The sequence below is a fragment of the Lactuca sativa genome, chromosome 2, assembly GCF_002870075.4.
Source record: "Lactuca sativa cultivar Salinas chromosome 2, Lsat_Salinas_v11, whole genome shotgun sequence".
NCBI lineage: Eukaryota > Viridiplantae > Streptophyta > Magnoliopsida > Asterales > Asteraceae > Lactuca > Lactuca sativa.
Genome location: NC_056624.2, coordinates 231,452,572 through 231,458,139, shown reverse-complemented (window position 1 = coordinate 231,458,139; position 5,568 = coordinate 231,452,572).

Genomic DNA, 5,568 nt, shown 5'->3' with positions numbered 1-5,568 from the left:
TGCTATACGAGCACGATCCCCCTCTGTTTACAACTTGTTGTTGTGCACGGACTCCTTTGTTTGACGCCGAACGCTTTAGAAATTCAGGAGTTTGAAAATGTTCGACTGCGTGCGCCCAATTTTCACGTGACATACCATCGAGGGGATTGGCTAATGCCTTTGGGATTAATTATAATGCCTATATTCTTTCAAAACAATTTTGTGTCTCCTTTGGTGTTAGACCGCTGACTTCAGAAGAAGCTTGAGTTTGTTGATTGATCTCAAGGAGTAAAGCATTCTGTATTTACAAAAAATGATAACACATATTAAAAATTAGATTACTAAATATCTATTGACGATATAAACACTTATATGAAAATTCGAATGAACCACTTACGTACTGTTGCTCGACTGCAGGACTACTAAATACCCCTTGCCGATCAGTATTGGCCTTACGAAATGCTTCGATTCGAGCGATGTCCTATTTAACATTAAAAATTAGATTAATTATAATTTAAATAAATAGTTATATATATCATAACATACTTCTTTGAAACATGCATTGCTATACGAGCACGATCCCCCTCTGTTTACAACTTGTTGTTGTGCACGGACTCCTTTGTTTGACGCCGAACGCTTTAGAAATTCAGGAGTTTGAAAATGTTCGACTGCGTGCGCCCAATTTTCACGTGACATACCATCGGGGGGATTGGCTAATGCCTTTGGGATATCTGTAAGCCCCCCGGCTTTCTCAAAATAAATATGCGCTTTATTTTTTCGGCATCTATAAATTCTTTGCAAAGTCGCATCAATGCTCTGCAACAACTGAGCACGCTCGGGATCAAAGTTAAACTTATCTAAATCAAACTTATTCTACAAATACAAAAAAACTTAGTTAGTTAAATACCAATCAGAACTAAACTTAAAATATTGTCCATGTTACCTTTAGATGAACCACTGTGGCATTCCTTAAAGCGGGGGAAACATTGTCCCAACCAGATACGTTCAAAGGGATGTTATCCATATATACCTCTCAGTCTCACGGGTAAACCAATTACCATTGTTCCCGACAGGGGTATATGTCAGCTCCTTATCGAAATCCAATTCTACAGGCTTTCCCTTGTTTGCCCGTATCAGCTTTGATAGTTGGATGTTTTTTGCTAGACCTCTTCTTTTTTTAGGGAGCTCAGCTGAAAAATATAATTAAAAATATTAGTCACGATAGCTTATAATAAATGGATAAAAATAGCTGATAAATATATTATAATAAGACTTACCATCCTGTTCGTGTTGTCCACGACCAAAGCCTACTGGAGGTGGTGGATCCCCGACTCCATCACCTCCATGTCCTAAGCCCATAACTTCTGCCATCACATAGAAGAGTATCGCCTAACTAAACCCCATATACAACCTGCAAAATTACAATATGAATAGAATTATAGCAACATATTTTTTTCATTTTTTTCAACACATCACATACATAAATACATTTTTTTTCATTTACTCCACATATTACATACATAAATACACATGTTATATAGATACAAATACACATAAACATGTTTTCTACACATACTCATTATAACATCATACTTTTTTTCTATTATAGCAACCTAACTTTTTTTGAGTTTTTTCATACATACAAATTACATATATAATTTCAAAAGTCATACATTACATATATAAATACATTTTATTTTCAATTTTTTCCACATATTACATACATAAATACATACATTATATATACAAATACACATAAACATGTTTTCTACACATACTCATTATAACATCATACTTTTTTCTATTATAGCAACCTAATTTCTTTCATTTTTTCATACATACAAATTACACATTCACATTCACAAATAAAACACATACAAATAACACACATACAAAAAAAATACTAATGTAAAAACACATAAATGCATCATACACATAAATACATTCTTTTTATAAAATGAAAGATGAAAATGAACCTGTGGTAGTCTAATTTCAAAATTTTCCGGCAAAAATTTCACAACTCCGACAACAACACAACCTTAAATTAAAAGCTTAAACTAAGTAAATAAACATCAAAACATAAGAAGAATCAAAAATAGGGAAAAATTTCGACCTTAAATGAGTAAAAATTCCGGAATTGAAGTATGATCGTCTCCTCTTGGTCGTCGGTAATGGAAGTCTAGGTCGCCGGTATTGGTGGCAATGGAGGTTTGGACGGCGGTGGTTTGTGCAATGGAGGTTTGGACGGTGGCGGCGGTGGTGTAAGAAAGACCGGCGATGGAGAGAATGAGAGAAAAGGGCAGACAGAATACGCAGGAAAGAGCGAACTGGAGGGGTTATCTTCGCGGACCTTTAGCGGCGACAAATATTAGAGGCGACGCATTGGTATTAGCGGCGACGAATGGGTATTAGCGGCGACTAGCCTGGAGGGAAAAGTCGGCGCCTTTTTTCACGCCGTTACAACCGTTCAATTGAATACAGATCGAACGGATAAGTTTCATTTGACGCGGATCGCAACTGTTGAGTATTAGCGGTGACAGTTGGCATTAGCGGCGACATGTAACGCGTCATTTCCATGTCGCCGCTAATGCCTGGTGTCGCTGCTAAATCCGTCGCCGCTAATACCCTTATTTCTTGTATTGTACAACACTAATAATGCCTCAAATAGTTTCCATTGATATAAAACTTCTTCAAAATGTTAAAATTTCATCGTTTTATAATGCTTCACTCATTATATATGCAGGGATTAATCTCTAGGCGCCCTCTAATCAGTCGAGTAGCGCCTAAGGATTAATCAGAGATTAATTAGGACCTAATCGGGATTTTTACAATAGTGATTTTTTCCGAGGTTTAGTCCAAACATCGACTTTTCTGGTTTCATGGTTCTTTTGAGCTAGTTTCGTTGTGTTTTGGTCCTTCAGAAAACTGAAAAGACTAAAATACCCTTCTAATATATTTTTATGGTTTTTTCTATTTAATTTAAACTTGTATTAATAAAAATTATGGGGTCACCTCTCTCTCTCTCTCTCACTCTCTCTCTCTCTCTCCAAAACACACACTTAACACTATCAAGAACACATACACACAATCTCAAGAACACCTCCACCTCCATCTCCACAGCCCATCAGCGTACACCACCACCACCATCCGCTGCCAACCACCTCCATCTCCTCCACCCTAATCCTACATATCCCTTTGCTTAACCTGGTGAACAATCGATTTTCTGAGTTTGTTTCTAGAACTGAAATCGATTTCTGAATCTAAAAAAAGCTTGTGGTAATGGATTTTCAAGCGCTCATTTGATTGTTGTTCTTCAAGGAAGGGGTATTAGGCACGATTCTCATTCAAATTTTCTACATATCATTCGAGTCCTAGATACACACTTGTTTCCAGGGGCAGAACTATATGGTTGGTAGGGGTAGCATTTGCTACCCCTCAAAAAATCATGGATAATGTTCAATTTTTTTTAATAAAAAAGGTTTAGTTTAAGTTTTTACTACCTACATAACTTGTGGTGCTTCTATTTAGCTTAATTTTGAAGTCCAAAGAGGCTAAAAGCCAAATAATGTTCATCAAATGTCATTATGAAATATGTGAGTCCATTAACTCCATTCAAATTCAACGGTGGAGTGAGCATATCCTTATTTATTTCCGTAGCTAATTAGCTACGGAATTGCTACGGATCAGCTACAAAATGGGATACCCTAGTTTAGTAACGAAATAGCTACGAAATAGCTTCAGAATAGCTACGGAAGCGGGTCCGTAGCTATTCTGTAGCTAATTAGCTACGGAATACCTACGGATACTAATTACCTACAGATTAGCTCGGAATATGCTTTACGTTAAAATTCTGTAGCTATACGAATTTTTCTTATTTTTAGTTTTTCGGGCACCAAACGTCGTTTTTTTTCGCTTCATTTTTTTCACACCTCTACTATACATGATTATCTTTATTTTCTCCAACATGTAGCTATTAATATCGTTCATAAAGTTGTGTGCCCTTCGGGATCAATTACACGTTTCACAGTTTTACATTGTAATGCATATACTTTTCACCAACTTGTGATGGATTATGTTTTTATATGTATATTTATACACATGAATGAGTTATGGTATATGCGTACGTGTATATGTGTATGTATACGTGTTTGTGAGATGTCTGTGAACGTATTCATAAGCATTATAGTGTTAAACCACTAAACGAGTAATTGATCCCGTATGTGCACACAACTTTATGAATGATACTAATAGCTATAAGTTGGTGAAAATATAGATAATCATGTATAATAGATGTGTGAAAAAATGGAGCGAAAAAAACGAAGTTTGATGCCCGAAAAATGAAAAATAAGAAAAATTCGTAGCTAATCCGTAGTTGATTAGCTACGGATTAGCTACGGATACTTCTTATTTTCGATTTTTTGGGCACCAAACGTCGTTCTTTTCGCTTCGTTTTTTTCACACCTCTACTATACATGATTATCTTTATTTTCACCAACACGTAGCTATTAATATCGTTCATAAACTTGTGTGCCGCTTCGGGATCAAGCACTCGTTTCACAGTTTAACATTGTAATGCATATACTTTTCACCAACTTGTGATGGATTATGTTTTTATATGTATATTTATACACATTAATGAGTTATGGTATATGTGTCTGTACGTGTATATGTGTATGTATATGTGTTTGTGAGATGTACGTGAACGTATTCATAAGCATTATAGTGTTAAACCACTAAACGAGCAATGAATCATGTATGTGCACACGACTTTATAAATGATATTAAAGCTATAAATTGGTGAAATTATAGATAATCATTTATAATAGAGGTGTGAAAAAAAAACGGATCGAAAAAAACGACGTTGGGTGCCCAGAAAATCGAAAATAAGAAAAAATCGTAGCTAATTAGCTACGGATTTTTCTTATTTTCGATTTCTCGGGCACCAAATGTCATTTTTTTCGCTCCGTTTTTTTCACACCTCTATTATACATGATTATCTATATTTTCACCAACTTATAGCTATTAATATCATTCATAAAGCCATGTGCACATACGGGATCCATTATTCGTTTACTGGTTTAACACTATAATGCTTATGAATACGTTCACATACATCTCACAAACACGTATACCTACATCATCATCATCATCATCACCATCATCACCATCATCAACAACATAATCATCATCACCATCATCACCATCACCATCATTATCACCATCACTATCACCATCATCATCATTATCATCACCATCATCATCACCATCATCATCATCACCACCACCACCATCATCATCACCACCATCACACCATCATCATCATCACCACCATCACCATCACCATCAACATCACCACCACCACCACCATCACCACCATCACCATCACTATCACCATCATCATCACCACCATCACAGCCATCACCATCACACCATCATCATCATCACCACCATCACCAACATCATTACCACCACCACCATCACCAACCCCACCACCACCTTCACCACCATCACCACCACCATCACCATCGCCATCGCCATCACCACCACCACCACTACCATCACCATCATTATCACCATCACCATCACCAT